General features: G+C 42.9%; 1 long non-coding RNA gene across 1 annotated transcript; it reads right to left on the bottom strand.

Moving 5' to 3' along the window:
- Nucleotides 1-5,853: 5,853 nt before the first annotated feature.
- LOC123729580 (uncharacterized) lies at nucleotides 5,854-6,305 on the bottom strand. Its single transcript, XR_006761229.1, has 2 exons — nucleotides 6,075-6,305; nucleotides 5,854-5,913 (listed from the first exon to the last, which is right to left on the bottom strand). It is a non-coding gene; the product is annotated as an uncharacterized LOC123729580 (long non-coding RNA).
- Between the last annotated feature and the right edge of the window lie 3,256 nt (nucleotides 6,306-9,561).

Raw genomic sequence — 9,561 nt, 5'->3', positions numbered from 1 at the left:
AGGCGTGGTCTCCATGCGTTCCTTCGGAAGATTTGCCATCCTTTGCTCTTCTGTACATCTTCTGAATTTCACACATTTGTAGATGTGCGAGGAAACTGCATTGCTGCATCCTAGGATCCATATACCGTTGGATCGCAGCTCATTGATCGTTATTCCACGTCCTTGGTGTCGTACTCTTTCATGATAGTGCTTGACGAGCAGCACTGACAAGTGGCTATCTCTTGGCAGGATTGCAGGATGCTTCACGTGGGAATGAAGAGTTGCATGAGCCAAGCGACCTCCCACCCTGAGGATACCTTGCTCATCCAGAAATGGACTCAATTTATGCAACTTGCTTGCTTTATCTTTGGTCTTGATGTATTTCTGGTGCCTAAGGTTGTGTATCTCATGGGAGAAGGCTGCTTCTTGAACCATCCTTATAATGGTGAGCTCTGCCTCTCTCCTTTCTTCTATGCTTGTAGCTTCACTAGACCTCAATTTGAAGCCTATGGCTTCCTTGACACGTCGTTTGAGCCTGGCGATAGCTTTTACCACTCTTGCCCAGTCTGAGAACTTGTGAAGGTGATCTAGTAATGATCTTTCTTCCTTTGCCTGGGTATCATGGACCAGGGATTTCTGCAGCTCTGGGTCATTGTCTGCGAACTCTCCCCCCTTGACTTGTCCTTTGGGAAGTTCTTCTTGCCAAAGAAAGTCTGGACCTGTGAACCAGTTGGAAGCCATGAGCTGTTCTGATGTGAGACCTCTGGAAGCATGATCCGCAGGATTCTCTTCAGAGGTCACATATCTCCATTGTTCGGGATCTGTGCTTTGCTTAATGCGTTGGATACGGTTAGCTACAAAGACGTGGAATCTTCTGGCTTCATTGTTGATGTAGCCAAGAACTACCTTTGAGTCTGTCCAGAAGTATTCCTGTAGACCTTGTATCTCTAGCTCCCTTTTGAGCATGTCACTTGTTCGAACAGCTACCACCGCTGCTGAAAGTTCCAGTCGTGGTATGGTCGTAATCTTGGAAGGGGCGACTCTCGACTTCCCCATAACTAGGGAGCAATGAACTTCTCCTGCTGTGCTGATTGTTCTGAGGTATGAGCACTCTCCATAACCTGAGGTACTAGCGTCGGAGAAGTGATGGAGCTCATAACTCTGCACTTCCTTGAAACTTGATGGCAAGTAGCCTCGTTGGATTCTTACTTCCGACAACTTTTGTAGACCTTGGAGCCAGAATTCCCACTGGAAACGTAGGTCATCTGGAATGGGGTCATCCCAGTTGATCTTGTCACGACACATCTGCTGCAAGATCTGCTTCCCTGCCAGGACAAAGGGTGCCACAAACCCAAGCGGATCATATACAGAGGCTACTGTAGACAACACTCCTCTTCTTGTGAGTGGGCGTTCCTTAACAACTACCCTAAACTGGAACTCGTCTGATGCGACACACCATAGTACACCAAGCGCCCTCTCCATGTGTGGTTCACCCAAAGCCATATCCAGGTCTTTGGCACCCTCAGCACATTCTTCCTTGGGAATTGTGGCTATAACTTCCTTGCTGTTAGAGATAAACTTGTGCAACCGAAGTTTGCCGATGCTGCAAAGCTCTCTTGCTTCTTTCACCAGCTGGGCCGCTTCAGCTTCAGACGATACGCTCGTCAACCCATCATCAACATAAAAGTTCCTTTCTATGAACTCGATAGACTTCTCGCTGAAGCTTCCTCGTCCTTCGGCAGCGAGATGTTTGAGACCATAGTTGGCGCAACCAGGAGATGAAGCTGCGCCGAACAAGTGGACCTTCATACGATACACTGAGGGTTGAGACTCTAGATCTCCGTTCTCCCACCAAAGGAACCGCAGATAATCTTGGTCTTCTGCTTTCACATGAAACTGGTGGAACATGTGCTCTACATCACACATGATTGCAACTGGACCCTTACGAAAACGACAAAGGACACCCAGCAATGTGTTTGTCAACTCTGGACCGGTGAGGAGATGGTCATTCAAGGACGTCTCTCGAAACTTAGCTGAGCAGTCAAAGACGACTCGTATCTTCCCAGGTTTTTGTGGGTGGTAAACCCCATGATGTGGGATGTACCATGCTGGATGTTTGTTAATTTCTTCCTTGGAGACCTTCTCAGCATCTCCACAAGCTTTGGTCTCTTCCATAAATGCTGTGTAGTCCTTGTAGTACTGCTTGTCTCTCCTCAGCCTCCTTTCCAGGCACTTGAGGCGGTGAACTGCACATGTTTTATTGTTCGGCAGGTTGGGTCTTTCTTCCTTAAACGGCAGCGGCATCTCGTAATGTCCATTGTCCTTGCGTTTGATGCCCGCTTTCATTTTTGTCAGGAACCGGATATCCTCTTGAGATATGAGGTCCTCTTCTGCAGCTCTCTCATTGAAGTCGGATTCAAGCGTCTTGATAACGTCCAGTGCTGTGATTACCTCTCTTAGGCGTGTTCTACAAACATAGTGTACTTGATTTATGAGGTTGGAAGAAGATTGAAGACTTGGCATCACCTGTCTAACGATAACCTGATGACTAACTCCAATAGCGTCGCCATAGTCGATACATGGGTTTCCATAGCCGACTATGCTCCAGCCAAGGTCTGTTCTCTGAGCAAAAGGCTGATTTCCCTTACCAGACACAATTTCTCTTGGAAGGAGAGCCTGGGAGCAGTTGTAGCCAATTTAGAGACCGACATCACAGCTTTGTTGAGGAGCAATCTCCTCTGCAATGTGTTCAAGATGAGACCATGCTCTTGCCGTCTCTGGAGTAGGAATATGATCTCTGTTTGCAGGAATAAACTCTCTCGAGTAGGTAGTTGGCAGAGGGATTTTCTTCTCCAGGTAAAACCCTCTAACCTGCAAACCAGACAGCTTCTGGCTGGGCACGATGGTATTCCTTGAAGCCATTGTAGAGAGTTTCAGTTGTACTGGCTCCTTCCTTGTATTGAGAGCCTTTGTTGTCTCTTCAAGGATAAAGGTGGTGTCGCTCTGGGTGTCAAGAAGTGCATACACGAGAACTTCACGATCGGGCTCGCTTGTGGTTGACACCCATACTGGAATGATTGTGGAGGTGTGAGTGTTGTTAATGTCCCTTACGACTCTGTTAGATATGGCCTCACTTGACGCACTTGTCCCCTTATCTTGTGGGGGCTCTGTCTTCCTGTCCCTTGACCTTTCTTTAGTACGATCTTCGTGCAGGCAGGATGGATGCCTCCTCTGACACGTGTCACAGGTGTTCCTGTTATCACAATCTTTCGAACGATGCCCAGGCCTTAAACAGCCGAAGCACAATTTATTCTCTTGAACAAACTTCTGTCGCTCTGCGGTGGGCTTATCCATGAACTTCCAACATTTGTGGAGACTATGACCTGACTTCTCACAGAAGACACAACTAGTGACAGTATCTTTCTCATCAGAGTTAGTTGCTAATACCCTTGCTCCAGGGCTTTGAATCCTTGGCGTCTTAGGTTTTCCATCTTCGCTTGGTTTCAAAGCGTGAAGGGAGGTTACAGGATTGCAAGCGATCTTGGCTTCTCTCGTGAGAAACTTCACAAACTGACTGAAGCTGGGAAAGGTTTCCGTTTCTTCTAAGATGTCTATGACCTTTCTATTCCATCTTGAAGTTAGCCAATCTGGAAGTTTAGCGAGGATCTTTTGGTTTTCATTACAGTCATTAAGCACCTCCAGGCCCTTATTCTGAGACATAGCAGCCTCACAGCTGCGGAGAAAATCTACAAGGTCTCTTAAGTTCAAGACTGTCCTTGGATCCTATCTTAGGCCATGCATTGAGCTTATCTCTGAAGGACTTGGCGATGAGGAATTTGTTTCCGTACCTTTCTTCAAGAATGGTCCACGCAGCATGGTAGGCTGACTCTGTTCCTAACATAAAGTAACTTTCGATGGCTTTCTTGGCAGGCCCACCGACATATTTTCTTAAGTAATATATCTTCTCAGTTGCTGGTATGTTCTTCCTGTCTATCAGAGTCTGAAAAGAGACCTTCCAGTCAGTGAACGAGAGTGGTTCTCCATTGAATGTCACTGGTTCTGGTATGGGGAGGCGGCTTTCACTGATTGATTCCGCTAGTAACCTGAACATGGTCTTGGTGCTATCTTCATGTTGTGTGCTTGTCACAACATGTTGTGGTGAGAGACTATGAAATGAGCCACTTCTGTGCATGACTTCTTTCACAGATTTGCAGTTAGAGAGTAGTTCTCTCTTCTCGTCATCTGAGTTTTCATCTTGCTCATACACTTGCATCCGCGCCTTGGCAGTATTTCGTTTCTTGAGCACTTCTAGGCGCTCTAACTCTCTACGCTTGTCTTCTAGCGTCCTTCGTCTGGCAGCATTTTCTACCTCTAACTTGACTCGCAGCCTAGCTTCTTCTAAGCTGCGTTTCACAGCCTCAGCTTCTTGCTCCGCTGTCCTCTTCTTATCTTCATCTTCGAGTCTCTGAAGCTCTTCTAGTTGACGTTCTTGCTTAACCATTACTTCTAAAGCTGCTTGGTTAGCAGCAACTTCCGCCGCGGCCTCTTGTCTCTTAACAGATGACACGCTTGAGTGTCTGGAGTTGACCTTTGAGTTGCTTTGAGACTGGGAGGAAGCGCTTGAGGGCTGATAGTTGAGACTTGAATTATGTGAGAGTTCAGACATGCACAAGGAATTGCTGTCCTTCCAGTGCAGCTCTATCTGGTTACTTTGACCTTCTTCCCTGACCTTTAAATGACACCTTACAGTCTTGATAATAGACATTGTAACTGCTTCACATGTATCAACTCTGCAGCGTATATCATTGTCGGGAATGTCAATTTGACGCAACTTTACATAGACAAGGTTTAGCTCTGTAGAGGTATGTCTGATCTTGTTTAAGAGGTCTTCTAGTAGGTCTTCAGAGCAACAGCCTGTCAGTGACAGTTTTGCTTCCTTTACCAGAGCCTTCCACTTCTCATAGCTGACCCTGAAACGATGTTCGAGCTGTCTCCACCTTTCGTCGCGCAGTTCTCTGCCCTTTTCAGTTAACCTGCGGACCCTCTCACCTTTCCGTGGCTCTTGTTGTGATGTCCCATTAGCAGCTTTTGTATCATCATTCGCTGGCAGCCGTGACTCCACACCAGTCTGGGTCTCTTCCTGCTGCTCTGTTTGTTCTGATGAAGGCTTGAAGTTTGCAAGGTGTTGCTGCTCAACTTGACCCACCCCATCTCTATTTCCTTTAGTGAAACTACCCTTTTCTGACATTCTAAATCAAATCAAATCTAGGTAAGGTTTGGATAAGTGAGTAGGTAATTTAAACCTTAGTACGTGGTATAAACATGTATAATGCTTGTAACAAAGGCTTGAACAAACACCTTACCAAACAATTACACTATTAACTTACAGGTGAAAATATAATGAATAGGTGTACGCTGACCCTTTTAATGTTTTGTAGCAATATATATTGTTTAGTAAGTATCAAATAATATTTTTCCAGTAATACACATAACAGCGATACATTAAGATAGAAGGAGCAAATGCATAATACCAGCGTCTTGATGAAATACACAACTATCTCGTAATCTTAAAGTCTCTTATTAGCAGTTCACAAGGCTAGGGCCACCTTCAAACGCATTGACTTGTACTTGCATGTCTGACTTTCCTGTTAGCCTTGACCTTATGTTGCCTCACGATGCTTCCTTATGTGGAGATTTTCTTCTTAGGTTGCAGGTAGGTGCAAAAACTCTTATCTGGCAGATGACAGAGCCTACCAGGATTTGGGTATCTTGTAGACGTTTACAGCTGGATGAGATTCTTCTTTCTCTCTTGCTCGTGAAGAGCATTGAGTTCTCACTGTAACTCCCTCCAGTAACCACGAGCACAACCGTTCCTTGATTTTAACTGGCGGCTTTATTCTGTAGTTTAGTCAGAATTATCACCTTCCGTGAGAACTATAAAGTAAATGAAAATACAGTTTAAGCACACTCTTACACCTTCTTGTCTTATGAGTGACTTATTAGCTTGGTATAACTCTGAAGTAATTACATACATAAACAGTTTAGCCGGAGCTATAACAGTATCAGATTGAGCACACGAATAAAGGAAAAAATACCTCATTGGCTGCTTATTACAGAAGGGAGGAAATCAAACTTCACACTTATATTCCTGGCATGAATTCACGCTTCATCCTAACATACACATATCAACCTTTACGAACTACACCCGGTAACATGAAAACTTAGCTAACATCGCGCGGGAAAGCCTTCACCCCCAAAGATGTGTTGCTACGATAATGATCCCCGTTACAACAGTTATTAGCCACGTAGTTCCACCTGTCTTATCATTTCCCTTGTATAGCGAACACGTAAACAATTCAAACAACAAACAACGACATAGACTTACAGATTAACTGTCAGTTACACTATTCACCCCCTCAAAGTCAATACTTTGTAGAGCCAGCTTTTTTATCAGCAATTACAGCTGCAAGTCTCTTGGGGTATGTCTCTAGAAGCTTGGCACATCTAGCTACTGGGATTTTTTTTCCCATTCTTCAAGGCAAAACTGCTTCAGCTCCTTCAAGTTGGATGGGTTCTGCTGGTATACAGCAATCTTTAACCTCTTGCATCTAGACGTTCCGCTAGCGGAACCCCTAGCCAACAGCCAATGGCATCGCATGGCGCGAAATACAAAACCAATTAAAATACCACAATTCAATTTTCTCAAACAATCAACTATTTTACACCATTTTAACCTGTTGGGGCTAGGGGGCAGTATTTTCACAGCCGGATAAAAAAACGTACCCGATTTAAACTGGTTACTACTCTTGCCCAGAAATGAGAATATGTATATAATTAGTAGATTTGGATAGAAAACACTAAAGTTTCTAAAACTGTTTGAATGGTGTCTGTGAGTATAACAGAACTCATATGCCAGGCAAAAACCTGAGAAGATTCCATGCAGGAAGTGCCCTGTCTGACAATTTGTTGTCCTTCTGTTGCATGTCTATCGACAATACAGCATCTATGCTGTTACGTGACACTTTCTAAGGCTTCCATTGGCTCTCTAAAGCGTTCAGAAAGCGGAATGACGTGTCTCCTGTCTCTGGGCAAAGTACAGCAGCAGAGTTTGTAAGTGGCCTGCCTAGGGACAGTGAGACTGAGATGCGCGTTCACGAGACTTCTCCATTTTTTTCTTTCAGTCTTTGAATGAATACAACGTTGTCCGGTTGGAATATTATCGCTATTTTATGAGAAAAATAGCATAAAAATTTATTTTAAACAGCGTTTGACATGCTTCTAAGTACGGTAATGGAATATTTTGTCATTTTTTGTCACGAAATGTGCTCGCCCTTCGGATTGTGACCTGAACGCACGAACAAATTGAGGTATTTGGATATAACTATGGATTATTTGGAACCAAAACAACATTTCTTGTTGAAATAGAATTCCTGGGAGTGCATTCTGGCGAAGAACAGCAAAGGTAATCCAATGTTTCTAATAGTAATTCTGAGTTTAGGTTGCCCCAAACTTGGTGGGTGTCAAATTAGCTAGCCTGTGATGGCCGAGCTATGTACTCAAAATATTGCAAAATGTGCTTTCGCCGAAAAGCTATTTTAAAATCTGGCATAGCGTTTGCATAAAGGACTTCTGTATCTATAATTCTTAAAATGATTTATGTATTTTGTCAACGTTTATCATGAGTAATTTAGTAAATTCACCGGAAGTTTTCGGTGGGTATGCTAGTTCTGAACATCACATGCTAATGTAAAAAGCTGTTTTTTGATATAAGTATGAACTTGATTGAACAAAACATGCATGTATTGTATAACATAATGTTCTAGGAGTGTCATCTCATGAAGATCATCAAAGGTTAGTGCTGCATTTAGCTGTGGTTTTGGTTTTTGTGACATATATGCTTGCTTTGAAAATGGCTGTGTGATTATTTTTGGCAGGGTACTCTCCTGACATAATCTGTTTTGCTTTCGCTGTAAAGCCTTTTTGAAATTGGACAACGTGGTTTGATTAACGAGAGTCTTATCTTTCAAATGGTAAAATAGTCATATGTTTGAGAAATTGAAGTTATAGCATTTTTGAGGTATTTGTATTTCGCGCCACGCGATTCCACTGGCTGTTGACTAGGGTGGGACGCTAACGTCCCACTGGCCCAGAGAGGTTAAAGATAAGACTCTCGTTAATCTAACCACATTGTCCGATTTCAAAAAGGCTTTACAGCGAAAGCAAAACATTAGATTATGTCAGGAGTGTGTGTGTGTATGTATGTATGTATGTATGTATGTATGTATGTATATATATATATATATATGATCATGTGACAGATTATGTGATACTTAGATTGCACACAGGTGGACTTTATTTTACAAATTATGTGACTTCTGAAGGTAATTGGTTGCGCCAGATCTTATTTAGGGGCTTCAAAGCAAAGATGGTGAATACATATGCACACACCACTTTTCAGTAAATAAAATTGAAACAATTTTTTTCACTTCACCAATTTGGACTATTTTGTGTATGTCCATTACATGAAATCCAAATAAAAATCAATTTAAATTACAGGTTGTAATGCAACAAAATAGGAAAAACTCAAAGGGGATGAATACTTTTGCAAGGCACTTTAACTAAAGGCTGCCTCTATGCCTCTTGGTCCTAGGCTTGGGGATAGTTAAAAGGAGCTGTAATTTAATGTATTTTACAGATACAACAATATAACATGACGATACACAGCTGGACGACTGCTTATATACAGATGTCAACAGCAAAGTTAAAATCCACCAAGACTGGAGGGATCTACTGGGTACATAATTTAGAAGCATGTCTGACATGTATTGGGGTGCACAATTGTGGATTGGTTTAAAAACCAATCGAAGAATATTAAAATGAACTCAAACTCACAGGCAGCCAGTGCAGAGACCTTAAAACCGGTATAATGTGTGCTCTCCATCTGTATAGCTTTGTTCTATGTGGTTGTTTGCAATGCATGCTCTATACAGACACGTGTAGCATAATTCCAGGCATTTATTGACACTGCAGTGGCCACAACACCAGAAGGGTATGCTACACAGCAGGATCAATGAGTTAGCCAGATAACTTACCTAAATTTGTGAAATATTTGTTATTTTTTTTAAGATAAGCTAGAAATGGGCATGATCTAATTGACCCAACAATCAATAATACATATCTAAGTTTAGCTTTCTTAATGAACCAGAAAAGCTATAGTTATTTCTGGTTGTTTATCAAAGTTAGCTGGCTAACTCATTGTGCCTGTGTTGTAGTATACCCCTATGGTCCAGTTTATGGTGTGTCAGTGTCAGTCAGGCTGGTGGTAACTGGACCCGATCACTCACTATTCAGTGACTCCGTTACTCCCTGTCTTGTCTGATATGCATATCAACAGCGCTCGTCATCCACATGGGGGCTAGCCATAAAGTTATATTGAGCACGGAAGCGTCACTGTATTTGAACTTGATGACATAGAGAAGGTAGACAAAGTGAGGGTTGTTTCTGAGCGGTTCGAGATAAAGCTGACTACCATGAATGTGTGAACTACTTAACATTTTGCTAATAGCAAGTAATTACTTGCCT

The sequence above is a fragment of the Salmo salar genome, chromosome 21, assembly GCF_965601325.2.
Source record: "Salmo salar chromosome 21, fSalSal1, whole genome shotgun sequence".
NCBI lineage: Eukaryota > Metazoa > Chordata > Actinopteri > Salmoniformes > Salmonidae > Salmo > Salmo salar.
The sequence above is the reverse complement of the archived record's forward strand: the minus strand, read 5'-3'. Positions and strand labels throughout refer to the sequence as shown.